Genomic DNA, 15,872 nt, shown 5'->3' with positions numbered 1-15,872 from the left:
ATTTAATATTTTATATTAAATATATTTCATATAAACTTTAAAACGAGAAGAAGATAGTGAGGCATGAAAAAGTCACTATTTTCTTTATTTTTTTAAAAAAACTTGACTTATTTAGAACTTAAATGGAATGGGGTGACATTGATCAATAAAAGTACATAGATTTCAGGTGAACATCTCTATAGCATTGGAACGGTTGATTGCGTTGTGTGCCCATCACCCAAAGTGAAATCATTTTCCGTCACTGTATATTTGTCCCTCTTTACTCTCCTCCCCCCCACCCCCCTCTGGTAACCACTTCCCTTTGATCTATGTCCATAAGTCTCAGTTTTATTTTATTTTCCACCTATGTGAAAAATCACATAGTTCTTAGCTTTTTCTGATTTTAAAAAGTCACTGTTTTCAATAGGATATTCAGGGAAACATTGTCAAGGAAGTGAGCAGAGAGACTCAAATGGTGTGGATGGTGCCAGTTATATATAAAACTGGGGTTAGAATGCTCCAGGAAGGAAAAGTGTGCTTTAAATTTAAAGGTGTTGGATGAGATCCTGGCTGGTTGGCTCAGCAGTAGAGCATAGGCCCAGCTTGTGAAAGTACCAGGTCCCGGGTTTGATTCTCAGTCAGGGCACACAAGAGAAGAGACCATCAGCTCTCCACCCCTCCTCCCTTCTCTCTCTCTCTCTGTATCTGTCTTGGCCCATCTTCCCATCCTATATCCATGGCTCGAATGGTTTGAGCAAGTTGGCCCCGGTGTAGTGGTCCCAGATGGTTACATTAGCCCCGGTGGTTGCTGGGTGGATCCTGGTCTGGGCACAGGCAGGAGTCTGTCTACCACCCTGCCTCTCACTTAATAAAAAAATAATAATAATAAATAAAAGTGCTGGGTGGGAATAAACTTGGTGTGTTTGCAGTAGGATATAAGCTAAGCCAGGTTTTAGAGAACTTGGCCAAGAGGTTAAATTTATTTCTAAGTATGATGGGAAGGGGGGAAATAGCAAGATGTTGGTAAAGGGTACAAACTTCCAATTATAAGACCAGTAAATTTGGGGAATTCAACATATGGATTGGTTGTTATAGATAATAATATAGCATTATATACTTGTAAGTTGGTGACACAGTATACCTAAACATCATCACCACAGCAAAGAAAACAGTAATTATGTGACATGATGAAGGTGTTGGCTAATGCTATGGTGGTGAGTGTATCAAATCAACACACCACACTGCACACCTTAAAATTATACAACGCTATATGTCAATTATATCTCAATGAAGCTGGAAAAAAAAGTATGATGAGACATCCCTGCAAGATTTTGAACAGGTGGTAATAACTGTTTAAAAGACCATATGGTTGCCATGTGAAAAACAGCACAGCGGGCAAGACTGCGGACAGTTCAGACAGGAATTGCTTCCGTTGTCCGCTGAGGGACGGTGGCCGCTCTGATCACAGGGGTGCTAAGAGGGTTAGAAGTCAGCAGATTCCGAATGCCAGAAACAACAGTTGCAGCTTGTCATGATACAAACAAGGATGAGCTTGTCATGATACAAACCATTGCGAAAAATTTAATTTTAGAAGGGTTTTCTATGTACACATATTTTAAACTGTGTACTGCAGTTAATCAGCTCTGCAGTGAGAATATGATATACAAATTATACACTAGTATGTTATTTCCCTGCAGAACTTCATTGAACAATGAATTTACCTGTCCTCATGTTCCATTCAAATAATATTTCGCAGTGTATATTCAAATAACCCATAGATATATGTGCATGCAGGTATATTACATGTGTGAGCATGCAAATGACATGATATTGCCTTATAGTATTATATTTTCCAGTTCCTCTTGATTTTCAGTTTCCTTTAGTATTCTTCAGTCCTAAGTATAAGACCCACTCCAGTTGGAAACATATGCCAGAAAGGATTAAACAAGCCAAAACAGAAAGGCTCACACACTGCTTCCCAGAGGCAAGGACTTTGTAGTACCACAGCAGTCCGTCTTGGGAAAAGGTCTTGTTGATTGTTTTGGCCATTTGCTCTTTATTCAGGATTGATTACTACCGGAACTCTCCTAGAGCCCTGTTCAAAATGATTTTAAGTGACTCAAGCTTTGGCACCCCCTCACTGAAGTATCTGCTGTAATGAATACTAAATTTCTCTTACAGAGACTGCAACTGTCTCAGAGTCAAACTGCCTCTGTAGCAATTACTTGAGTGCACGGGATGACTGGAGTCCCTGAAATTCATTACAAAAAAGTGCAGGAGGTGGGTGAAAAAGAGTTAAAAAAAATTAATTGCAGGAAATTATCAGGTTCAAGTAGGTCATTATGCTTCTTAGGAAGAAGATCTGACAGAGACACTTAAAAGGTATCAGCCTCCAGGTTCAGCCATGTTGGATTTTTCTCATCACCGTTCAGGCTGTTCACACAGGCTGACATATCAAAATGCCTCTTCTTATATATGTGCAAAAAAGGCAGTTTTATTGGGGGTTAGCGAAATAGAGACAGACTCATAGAGAGCAGGCTGACAGCTGTTGGGGGGTACAGAGAGGATGTGGGGATTGAGCTAAACAAGAAAAAGGAAGAAAAACTCATGGACATTGACAACAGTGTGGTGATTACTGGGGGACGGGTGAGTGGGGGGAGGAGGAGGAGGGGATGGGGCAGACAAATGCTGATGGGAGACTTGACCTGGGGTGATGAATACACAACACAGTGTACAGGTGATGTAGACTTGTGCTTCTGAAACTTGTATAATTTTATTAACCAGTGTCACCCCAATAAATCAATAAAGAGGAAAAATAAATAAAATAAAATAAAATGCTCTTGGATGCCATGAGGACTTCAGTTGCTACTTACTCTCGAGGGGAAGAGTTTTTAACCTTCAAGGAAAAACCAGTGATCGCACATTCACTGCAATGCAGTATTTTTGCAAAAACCCAAGCATTTTGCAGTCACGGGAAACTGAAACTCTGTGACATTTATTTAGCAGAAAAGTTGATTTTCCAGCTGATGGAATGCCCGTGATTCAACACTGACACAATATTCTTTACAGATACAATAATCAGATGCATGTTCCCCGCCGTATGAATAGCAACGCTTACCACCATCTAAACATACCGTACAGACAGAGCAAATGTAAAATATGATGAGAGGCCTCCATACGATCATTCGTGAGTTCATCAAAACATCACAACTCTTTTATATTTGCAAAAATACCAAAAGTGGGTTTTTCCTCAGTATTTAGCCTTTACTTGTTATTTTTCTTTAAAAGTCACATCCTTTAGTTCAAAGTGAGTTTAGAACATGACAATTAATGTCTTTTTATAATGAATTAGAGAAATTCATTAAAATGACGTTTTCTACATCTACTAATTAATGAATTGATTCATTTAGCAAGAAGTTACTGAAGAAAACTAAGAGTAGTACTAGGCACTGTAATTTTTTGTTGTTAAGCTTTTGGACATAATGCTTATTTCTATAAGAAAAGTTTTAAAAGTATCTATTTTGAGTATGACTATAAGAATTAATTTTGATAAAGTGATGTATCAAACAAATTTACTATTTTAATGTGATACTGAAATAACAATTCACAGTTTTATCTCCATGGTATGGTTGGTATCTACTCTGCTAGGGCTTGAAATATTTGATTCAAGTGTTCAAATATATTAATTCCATAGATAGATTTTGCCTTGGTATAACGGAGACTGCTAGCAGTTTACCAGAAGCCCTTTCTTCTTTTTCCTGAGCACATAGAAGGCTCCACCTCCTAACCTCCCTTGGGGCTGCATGTGCTCATATGGACTGAGCTCCAACCAATGGAATGTGAATAGACTTGACTTGTCTGCTTCTAGGACTGACTCAAATACAACTCCCACATGCTCCTCATTGGCCTCTGCCCTTATACCGGCGGGACGGAGACAGTGACAAAGTAAAGCCACAAATGGAAGAAGTCGGGTTCCCTGGTTGAGTATGAAAAAGAGAACAGATAGCCTCCCAACCCGAACATTCACCCAAGACTGTTCATTGAGCCAGAAATAAAGTTTCAACCCATTTCTAGGTCTATTTGTTTTAGCAGCTAGCCAATCCAAACTCATAAGACTTGCTTCGAAGAAAAGTGTATTGACATTTTTTTTTAAAAGGATGAGACTAAAAGAAGTAACAAGGTTAAATAAAACTAATCTAAGTAACCATCCCCAATTAATTGTCTGCACAGCAAATCCTGCCAGCTGTTAGCCCCTGGGTGCTGGAGTCGGAGACAGGAGACAGCACAGAGGAAGAGCATTTCCAGCAGCTCCTCTTACGTCACCCTCTTCACACCCCCTCCCCTTTTTTTTTTTGTCTAACATGGATGGAGCACAGATGACCCAGTCTTCGGGTTGGTCCTCTTGTAATACCTGCTTTGTGGCCAAGACAGAATTTGCGATCACTTTCAGAGAACCTTAGGGACAGCCTGCTGTTTGGCAAGGACAAAATGGGAGCTCTGTCTTTCCTGAGATGGTAGAAATGAGAAGCCTTTAGACAAGTTCCGCTTCCCGTCTCCCCAGACCCTCTTCATCTTCCTTCACTGTCTTCATTTTTCTTTAAGGACCAGGGGGCCCTCGTTTTTTATTAATATTCATCTCTCTATTTGTTCTTTAGGGTATCTTTTCCTGCCTCCTCCACAGCTCTGCTTCCTTAGCTATCCCCTGTGGTCTCACAGTGTCAGCTTCTTCCTTCCCTTACTTTCAGACCATACACACACTCTTTTCTTTTTCCTATCCAAAACAAACAATCACACATTTTTAAAAAAATGACAAAGACAAAAAAAAACCCCCAAAAAACAACAACAGTAAAACACTAGCATCAAACCTATTTTTTGTAGATCTGAGATTGTGCAGAAATGGTTGCTTAGAGACCTGTTTTGAAGGGTGTTTAATGAGTGTGGACCTTTGTACTACAAGAAAATTTTAAGTAGTAAAAAAAAAAATTATTTGATGTAGATGAAAATTCACATGATGCCAACATGCAGGAGAGTCGGGTGATAAAAGAGTCAGGATAAAGCACACTCATCCAAGGTCGCTGAAAGGTCCAGGTCAGTGGACTGGAGGCATGGACTAAAGAATAAGAGTGCCCACCTTTGGATTATGGATGAACTAACTCAGAACCAATAATAATTTTCTATCTTCTTCTTAAGGAAAGAGCAGATTTCTATTGGTTCAATGCTTTCTCCAAACTGACTGAGCTAAGGTGAGGCTACTGCAACTCATATACAGAATTTCCTGAAGGCAAACAGCCAATGAGACTTGACATTTTTTTTTTCCTTTTAAATTTATTTATTGATTTGAGAGAGAGAGTGAGAGAAAGAGAAACATCCATTTGTTGTTTCATTTATTTATGTATCCTTTGGTTGATTCTTGTATGTGCCCTGTCCAGAGATCAAACCCACAACCTTGTTGTATTGGAAAAATTGAGATTTGACTTTTAAGACCTCCCACCGTAAGCCCCCTTTTTAAGTGACTCATACTCATTGCTAGTAAAAGAACTAAATGCATAATAACCCTCCCTGGAGAATCATTCTATTATTCCTAGCATTAGAAAAACTTAGTGCTCATCAGCACCAAATTTTTGTCTTCCTATCTCCATTTGGCCAACTGTTAAAAGGCAAGACTTAATAGCAGCCCCTTCCTAACAAGAACTACAGCCTTTTGCAGCAGGTGGTGCCCACCTCTGCCTACAGAATTGCAGCCGAAACAATCTGCTCGGAACCACAGAGACATCAAGTAGAATGTGCTTCTGACTCAGTCTGTTAAGTAGGAGGGCTGTTATTGTTATTTTAATTCCTGCCGGAGTATGTAGGCAATTCTCCCTCTATCTGTCTCTAGTTAAACATGAGGCATCCCTCTTCAAAACTTCATCCCTGGAATAGGTTTTTGTTCACTGGGAGCCAGAATGGTTTGAGGTCTGGGTATAACTAGCAGCTGATAGTACAGATTAGGACAGGCTTTCATAAAGGGACCATCTGATATCCTAATTTACCAATAAAATTTATTTTTAGAATGTTAACTCTGCCTTTAAAATTATCCACATAGAATGCCAGAGCTGAATGCTGATAAGACAGTGATTAGCACAAGTCAAGGTACTTATTTTCAGGGAGCATGGTGACAATACCAGGTTTTCCTTCTCTTCTCCTTAACCATTGTGGTTTTGTGGTGCTACTATTTGTCTTTCTTTTATCAAATGTTCTCAATAATGTAAACACTCATCAAGAGAGTTCTGCTCCTAAGAAATATTATAAAAATAAAAAAATCATTTTATTTTACAGAACATTGGCTTAAAGGTTATGAATGATCTATGAATGATGAAAAACTACTTATCTATTCTGAAAATAAAGTGAAATTTCAGCAATTTCAGGTTGTAGCAAATCTTTTTGTTTAGATAAAAGACGGCAAGAAATAATAAAATAGATATTTTTTGTTCTTTTTAAATGGTTTGCTCATTTCTGCCTTGCTAATTTGTCCCTAATTTGTCTCTGTGTTTAATACTAAAAATTAAGATTCAAGACTACATATTAATAGAATCAAGTCTTTTTATAATGCTATAAAATCATTAGTCAAAAACATCCATAAAAGCTTTTCAGCATTCCAGAATTGCTACACTTAAGACAAACTGAAGGGCCTGACCAGGCAGTGGCGCAGTGGATAGAGCGTCAACCTGGGATGCAAAGGACCCAGGTTCGAAACCCTGAGAGTACTGGCTTGAGCGCAGGCTCACCAGCTTGAGCGTGAGCTCACTGGCTTGAGAGTGGGATCATAGGCATGACCCCATAGTCACTGGCTTGTGACCAAAGGTCGCTGATTTGAACCCAAAAGTCACTGGGTTGAGCCCAGAAGCCCAAGGTCATTGGCTTGAGCAAGGGGTCACTTGCTCTGCTGTAGTCTCCTGCACATATACATGCCTCAAGGCATAATGAGAATGCAATCAAAGAACAACTAAGTTACCGCAACAAAGAGTTGATGCTTCTCATCTCTCCCTTCCTGTCTGTCCATCCCTATCTGTCCCTCTCTCTGTCTCTGTCTCTGTTAACAACAACAACAACAACAAAAAAAAAAAAAACTGAAGGAATCTTTAAAAGAGCATAGCCATCACTGATGTGCATTAAGGCTGTTGTGTGTGCTGACCATCATTTCATTGTAACCCTTGCACACCTATTCAGTCCTTCCCCAAACAAGACTCTACTACCATGGTAAAGACACTACTCTAGGCCTAGCACTGTTTCTTTTTATATTATTTTTTATTAATTTTAATTTATTGTGTTAACATTGATTCAAGTGTCCCACTCAATATAACTCCCTCACCCACACCCCCTTGTCCCTCATTGCTCCCCTTTGCCCCCCTCCGCTTCACTCCTCCCTCACCTCTGGGATTTGCTCTCCTGTTATCTGTATCTATATGTTATGTATATCTAATTTCACTAATCCCTTCACATTCTCTGATCCCACTTCCCTCTGACAGCTGTCCCTCTATAGGCACACCATTTCTGAGGAGAAATGTTGACATGGTGTCAGGGAGGGAGGTACAAGATGGTTTATATAGCACTGAATGAGTGTGGGCATTATTCTCAGTGCGATGGACATTCACTTGCACAAGAGTCTTACCAGTGGATTAAGATCACAATAAATGAAAAACAGATTATAGATCAGCCAGATTGAGCACAGGAGGCTACTGTGTAGTCAAGGTGAGAGAGTGGATTCCAGTGATATAGGTAGGGATTATGAGAAACATCAAATTTTGGACAGGCATGATCTTGGTACTATTATCTGATATGAAACTTAAGGGAGTTAAATAACATGTCTCCAATAGATGGGAAGCTGGAATGAAACCAATTGTTAGTGATGTTTATTACTCTATAATGTTTACATGGGGCTTTTGTGTCAAAGAGATACTGACATATCAACCTTTATATTTAGAATTGAATGTATTAGGTTTGAAATTTTTAATTCCAAATTTTACAGAGTACTTGGTAATATCAGCAAATGACTACAAAGACTTTGTCATTTACAAAGCATTTTCATTCCTGCTATCTCATTCAATTTAATCTAATTGGTATGGTTAGATGATTGAAAGCTAAACAACGTCCAAGATGACAAAGCAAAATAGAGAGATATTCAATTAAATAGTCACATTTACAGTATCACTGAATGAATCACTGCTGTTCCCAATAGCCTGTTTTTTCATTCCAGGTAGATATTGTGACTTCCTTGTTTTTCTAACATCAGCCTCCTCAACTTACATAAAGGGATTCAAATAAATTTCGGTGAGATGAATTAAGTGGCTATTTTGTGTCAGATAAGTTAGGGTTTCCCAACCCTTTTCCTGGTAGGCAATATAATTATGGAGTCTGAAAGCCATGAGTTGGACTCCAGGCTCTGCAATCATTACATGACCTTAAGTAAGTTACCTGACATATCTGGGCTTCAATTCCCTCATCTGCAAAATTTCAATGCATTTGTGACCTGTGAGGCTTACATAGTATATTTCATTTACTCTTATTCACCCTCACAGGTTAGTTTATCTTTTCTTACTCCCAGAACTCACCAGAATAGTAATAGACTCCCTTTAGAAAATAAAAATTATGAAAGATTCTGTATCTGTAAATCTTACTACCATTTATTGACATTTATTTTACCTTAAACAAATTCTAGAATTAACTGTTAGAAAATAATCATTTTTTATGAAAGATTCTCTCATGATTTTTGAAAGGCATATAAGCAATTAACGTGAGGCAAACAAGACTTTTTCTTTTAATTGTCTTTTAATTTCAAAGGTAGTATTTTGCATTTGGGAATAGTGAGTATTTTATCTTGGGGAAATAAAACAGATTTCAATTACTGTGTTATGGCAGAATCAGTCAATCATAAGTCCCATTACTAAGCAAGATCCTTACAGCCAATAAAAAAGTGCTTTTCTAATGAGGAAAAATGAAACACAAACCAAACGGGCATGATAACACATATTAAAATTTTGGATTTCTTAACAAATCCTGAAGATGCTTTGACAGTTTTGCTTATACCATTTTAGCAGTAAATCTTTGAAATGTTGGAAGTTATTTATAAGTAATATTAACTAATACTAAGCACCAGATGACTGAAACATTAAGATGAATAAACTTTACGACAGTTAGAATGAGTCACCCAGATCTTCCTGTATCAGTATAGATGGAGCTCAAAATTCAATGTTAGGTGAAGGCAAGCTGCAAAAAATATATATATCTACAGTATGATACCATTCATGTAAACTTTTAGAATGTAAATAATTATATGGCATATTGTATCATACACAGGTCATTAAAGCATGGAACACACAAAGGTTACATCATCTTCAGGACTCTGCAGCTTTTAGGAAGAAAAGAAAGCTCTTTCTGTTATGGTTTATTTCTTTAGAAAAGGTATGAACTCCATACTTGACAATCAATTTTCAAAATATATAAACATTTAAGCACTATGCTGTAGACCTGACACTAACATAATATTGTATATCGACTGTAATTAAAAAATAAAAAGAGATTTGAACAAAGATGACTGTTAGCATTGGCTTAGTACATGCGGCTGATACTTGGGTATTTATTAAAATTTTCTATATTTCTCTCTGAAAATTTTGTAAATTTTCTTCATTAAAAATAAAATAATAAAGAAATGAAAACAGTAAAGCATATATTGCTGTGGCCAATTCAAGATAGGATATTCAGTACTTTTAATTAAAAAAAAAAAAAGACGGCCCTGGCCGGTTGGCTCAGCGGTAGAGCGTCGGCCTAGCGTGCGGAGGACCCAGGTTCGATTCCCGGCCAGGGCACACAGGAGAAGCACCCATTTGCTTCTCCACCCCTCCGCCGCACTTTCCTCTCTGTCTCTCTCTTCCCCTCCCGCAGCCAAGGCTCCATTGGAGCAAACATGGCCCGGGCGCTGGGGATGGCTCTGTGGCCTCTGCCCCAGGCGCTAGAGTGGCTCTGGTCGCAATATGGCGACGCCCAGGATGGGCAGAGCATCGCCCCCTGGTGGGCAGAGCATCGCCCCATGGTGGGTGTGCCCGGTGGATCCCGGTCGGGCGCATGCGGGAGTCTGTCTGACTGTCTCTCCCCGTTTCCAGCTTCAGAAAAATGAAAAAAAAAAAAAAAAAAAAAAAGACACTAAAATTCATTCTTTATTTCCTAGAATAAGAAAATCATTTATCCGTATTCTTTCTGTAATATGATTCTGTTTTTATTATAAAAACTTTGTGTTTAGAGAAAAACATAAAATAAAGGAAAATATCCTTTCTGCTTGTAAACGGAGCTAAATATATATTTATACATTTCTTTATTTATTCATGCAACAATTATAAAGTAACAACTACAAACCTAAAATAAATGCTTGCCTACTATGTCTTTTTTCATCGAATGAAGTAACATATTTTTTTCTTCCATAAATTGAAATAGAACCAACTCAAAACATGGGTAGATCTGATTGCTAGACTTTTCTACCATGACACGAACCTACTCTCACAGCAGCTGGGGCTGGAGCTCTTTCCATTGTCCGCTCCTCTGAGACCCACATACGCTACCTTGGCGAACTGTATCTGCCTGCCTCCTCTCTCTCTGCCTCATGTCCCGGGTCTGTAACATGAGGATGAGCCCTGCTATTTACTCACAGGGTTGTTGGAGGGATTAAATGATTTAATTTATGCAAGTAAGTCATATAGGACCAAGTCTGGCGCATAGTAGATGTTGAGAAAACACTATTGGTATTATTAGCTATAGCAGGGGTGACAGCCTTAGCTCAATCCTCCTTTCAGAAAAATATCTTTGTGTTTGTTTACTATTAAATCATTCAAAAGATCAAGTGTTATTCTAATGATCCTAACTCTATCAACATTAGAATTCAAATGTATTTCTCCCTCATCAAAATGAATTGATATTAATTTAATAAAGATTTAAAAATATATGTTGTTGACAGTTATTTTTCATAACCAGAGAAAACTTTTTCATTGAAGAAAGGATGAGGCTTACCTATTCAAAGAAGTAGTAAAATGGTAACGTTTGTTCTGTTGTGTTCTCAAAAGGTTGATAATAGGTTCTGGCTTCTTTCTGTAAAAAAAAAAAATTATTTAGAAAATTAATGTTTTATTCTCTGATCCATGTACATTAACTACATCATGTAAATAAACACCAATTCAGCCGGTGTCTTTTCTGTTTTATACTGGTTAACTATGAAACCATGAGCTGAAGTTCATGGTGTTGCTTTATGGTCATAGCATTTGTGTTTATAGCCTGCGAGGCCCTTGTTCAGGTGGCTGGAATAGAGTACTGAAAATGCTAATTGTTACATATTTTATCTTGCTTTTCAGCTTTACACTACTTAAGCTATATAAGTATTATATCCAAGAAAATAGAAAATTTTAAATTGTTTCCAGCTAATACATAGCAGGAATTTATATTCTCTCCAAAGGGAATATATTCATCCTGGTAACTTGTTAATTATAATTATACCCAGTAGGCTTTAAAGGACTGGGTCTCTAGCCCCGTCTATACTGACTCTCTCTAGCACACAATGAAGAGGGCTTTCCCCCCCCCTAAGTATGAATTAAATTATTTCTATAGGTACTTAAACATCTTTTGACATTTAGAATCCTGAAAGTCATTCTGGATGTGTACTTCTACTTAGGAATTCCACTAGAGCAATACAGAGCCCTTCTTACTAATACGGTACCTAGAAAAATACACAATAACTAGAAGGCACTGGCGTTGTTTTGTACTGCAAAAGCCATTCAGGTGTAACATCTACAGAGAAGACTACAGAGGGCTAACCATACACAAATAATTGTCCTCAAATACAAGGGCAGAGTTGAGGCCCATTTTGAAGTCCTGTCTTACAATACATACCCAAGTCTCTAAATCTCCCTGTGTTTCCACCAAGGCCTGTGTGATTTCACCCCGGTAAGACAGACTCTATCATATCCTCAAGAAAGACATTGTTGCTTTATAAGAAGAAGCCCCAAGACTCAAATGTGATTGATAGTTATTAATTCTTCCTCAAGACCAAGTAGGAAATGTAAACTTGGAAAGACAAGAAGCAAGTGGCTCAGTTCTTCTCCACGACCTTTCCAAAAACAATGTGTGTATGGATATGAGCAGACAAGGGTCTGATTCAAAACTAACAAGTGGCTGGCTCAGGTCCTCTATGAAGGGCTTTTACATGGAATTAGCTCATTTAATCTGTAAGCAATCACACACGATGTGCAGCAGAGAACAAGTCTGTTAATGCATATTAAAGGTAGAAAGGTTCAACATTTCTAAACAATAAAAAATATTCTGTAGGTAAGAAGAAACACAGTAAAATTCTCCATTCCCTCAATTAATGTGATAGTTACTTTAGCGGAAAAAACTGACCACCCAGATCTCTGAATGCAGTTTTTTTCCCTTTTCCCCATTCAATCCAGCTCAGTGGTCCTCAAATTCGAAATCCATATATAAATGGCATTATGTATTTATAAACTTATATATGACATATATATTTATATAACATTATTATATATAGGAACTTAATATTAAATAATTTAAGAATAGTTTTGATTAAAAGCAAAGCAAATTAAACATTATAAATTGATTTTAAAACAAAGAAAATGGTGGACTTGTTCTGATAAATAAGTGTGTTTGAATAATCTTTTAATGCTGAATAAAATATCATGTTTATATCCTCTTTAAATTTCTTCTTTTCCTTAAGTGTCTTAATATGCATCCTTTTTGCACTTTATCTTCATGGTTTTCAAGCAACCAGGTGTATAAGTGTGCAAGTACAGATTATATGTTTGCATGTGTCATTTACCACAGAAAACCTAAGAAAAAAGAAAGGAATTCTATAGAATAGGGGTCAGCAAACAAGCCATAGACTAGATCCATCTTCCTGCTGCCTGTTTTTGTCAATGCAGTTTCTTGACACACAGACCACCTCCACTTCTGTCCGTGTTGTCTGTGGCTGCATCCCTGCCACACGGTCAGAGTGAGTAGTTGTGACCGAGACTGCCTGGCCCTTTATATATTTATGCATGAACCCAAATACTTCCTACTTGGTCCTTTACAGAAAACATTCATTGACACCTATAATCAAAAATATGTTCATCATTAAAAACAATTATTCTAAAATAACTGTCTTTTACAGTCTTTCCAAAATTAACCCAAAAGTTATATATGAATAAAGTAAAATTTCAGCCATAAACACTTAAAAGCCAATTTCATTCTAACAGAATTTAGAAATTATTGGGCAAAGAATGAGATGATTGTTAGAAAATTGAGGGTAGCCAATTAGTCATAAAAATAATGGCCTATTTATCTATCACCCTGACTTTTGTGTTTCTTTGTTTGTTATAAAATTAAAATGGCTATTTTTCAATACTTTATTTTACGATAAAGACATAAATGTGATCTTTATTTTTAAAAAGCACTTATGGGATACTGCATCAGGAACATAAAATTGAATAGTCATTTTCAAATAATACAGTGCAGTCAAAAGTGATAATTTTTATTTCATATGAAAAGAATTAATTTAACACAGTTTTCATTAAGAGTGTTTCTGGCACAGTTTTAGTATTTATTACACTATATAGAGTGATGACATCATCCCTAAAACAATATTAGCAAACATTTATACAGCATTTGTTATATGCCAGAAAGTAGTCAAAGCACTTCCTACATATTAGTTCATTTATGCCCCACTATCACCCTCTGAGACAGGCAAATACTACTATCCCCAATTAACAGAGGAGAAAACTGAGGCCAAGACTTTAAGCACCTGTCCAGCATAACACAACTAGAAAGTGGTTCGCTTTTCAGCCTTATCCCTACTCTTTATAGACCCTGAGAGTTGATTTTAGGTCTTTAACTCTGGTTAATAGCCATTTCAAGCATAAAGACTTTGTGGCTCCTCTGAGAAGTGCTATTTCAGGAACGACAACTTTCAATTTACTAGAAATACTAAGCACATATATTATTCAGTAGGTTCAGCTTCTTGAACAAATTGAGGTTCACTCAGCTATAGTTCCGCCTCTGTTCTCTACCCCATTTTCCTATCAGGTTTGCTTATGTCACTTTCCAGAACCTCTCCGAGCTGGGTCTAAACATGGTTGAGAATCATGACTGACAACACCTGACCAAGTTGACTGGTTAACAACTATATTTAAGGGCTAGCCGACACAGGATAGAGAACAGGATGTGCAATGGCCTCACAAAGTAAGCTGGGCAAATCAGTTAATGAGGAACCCAAAATAAACACTTGTTTAGCTATCAACAAATCAGTTTTATCAGCTGATTATTCAGATAAATAAGATGTATATACAATGAACTTAGGCTGCATATAATACATGTTTGGCAGCTGGCATAATTATATGCAAGTCCTGTGACACTTACAGCATAGAAGTTACAATGACAAATTTATTTTAGAATCCTGTGAAGAAAATATTGACCATGTATGGTTTTTGTCAACTACCGTAAGAATCATGTTTTATTCATTAAGCACCAAAGTCAAGACAAAATCTTCCTTGGACTGTTAGGCCAGGATATACTATTCATTAACCTTTGGAACATTTTGGCATATGTGTTATTTGGTTATTTTTCATGTTCTGACAGATTTTGTCAGATAAGCTAAATACTGAGACACCTGAAGTTGCTGGAATCCTGAATAGCTGAAGGCTAAACTTAACCTCACTGGCTAGTATTAGCCTACTCGATGAGTTCTCAAACAATAATAGCATTGTTCTCTACCTCCTCAACCAATCTGCTCTATAACATTTTGAAAAGTTTGTGTAATTCAGTGCACTTGTCCAGGATAACAAGATTTCAACTACTGCGAACTGAATTGCCAATATTCTCAGGAATAGATCCACCATTCAAGCAGTCTTTCAATAGAGCAGTGGCCAACATAAAATCATCTAGTCTAACATGCTACTAAACCGTTTCTATTCCCTAACAGGTTTAGAAATAGTTCATTACCACGACTTATTTGCTAGTAGCTGAAAGTCAACCACTGATAGTTGAACAGAGATATATTCCATTCTTGGGGTTTCTTTTTAGAAGAACATTATTTTTCTTGCCAAGAAAATATGCTTCAACATATACATTTGAAAGAATTAAGGACACTTAACGAAAGCCCTATTCAAACCATATGATCTCAAATTGACCAGAGAATCTAGGTATGGCAGACAGTAAGTTTTCCCCTTTCATCCCCAAACCTGCTGCTTCAGGCTACTGTCAAGGACTAGCAGATTGGGTTATGCTGGTTTAGTAGAAATAATCCAGCATCTCAATACAGTTCCAGGCAGTAAAAATGGATACAAATTGGTGAAGGACTAAGGATTGAATTAGTGAGGAAAGTCAGGTTTAAGTCTCAGAGTCTTTATATCCTGTTCATGGAAATCCTGTTCTGAGTAAGGGAATTGTCCAGCCACCTTTCTTTCTCCCATACGATGACCCAGCAACTGGAGTATATTCTTCTTGTCGTTCAACTCAGAGTCTCCAGGCTGCCTGCTCAGGGAGGAAGACATAGAGGGCCACTCATTGGCCCTCAAATGCTTTAACACAGAAATGACACACATCACTTCCTCTCACTGCCGACTGGACTGATGGAACCACCTGCCTAAATGCAAGGGATGGAGAAAGATGTAGGATAAATGGACATTTCTTGAGCAATAAAATTCTCTATTGCAAGAGTGAAAGAGGCATGATATATCCAGTAGCTACTTTAGGGTCATGTTTGGATTCCTTACTTTTTCAAAACAGTTGAAAAGAAACAATGCTCAGTGATGTCAGCTGAGTCCTTATTTTGCTAAATTGTTAATACACACTGACTGTGATTACTGTATAAGTGAACTGGC

At 37.5% G+C, this 15,872-nt stretch overlaps 2 protein-coding genes across 23 annotated transcripts in view; one reads left to right on the top strand and one right to left on the bottom strand.

The window, feature by feature from the left end:
• The window catches only part of MAP2 (microtubule associated protein 2), a 300,424-nt gene that overhangs the window by 92,819 nt on the left and 191,733 nt on the right, over positions 1-15,872 (bottom strand). For all 22 annotated transcript variants that reach the window (XM_066345316.1, XM_066345323.1, XM_066345324.1 and 19 more), the window contains one exon: positions 11,017-11,094. The gene's annotated coding sequence lies outside the window, so the exon portion shown is untranslated. The remainder of the gene's footprint in view (positions 1-11,016; positions 11,095-15,872) is intronic.
• ACADL (acyl-CoA dehydrogenase long chain) overlaps positions 1-15,872 on the top strand; it is a 711,748-nt gene that overhangs the window by 514,391 nt on the left and 181,485 nt on the right. The gene's annotated exons all lie outside the window — the stretch shown is intronic.

The sequence above is a fragment of the Saccopteryx leptura genome, chromosome 7 (genome assembly GCF_036850995.1).
Source record: "Saccopteryx leptura isolate mSacLep1 chromosome 7, mSacLep1_pri_phased_curated, whole genome shotgun sequence".
In the NCBI taxonomy this organism is placed as follows: Eukaryota; Metazoa; Chordata; class Mammalia; order Chiroptera; family Emballonuridae; genus Saccopteryx; species Saccopteryx leptura.
The sequence above is the reverse complement of the archived record's forward strand: the minus strand, read 5'-3'. Positions and strand labels throughout refer to the sequence as shown.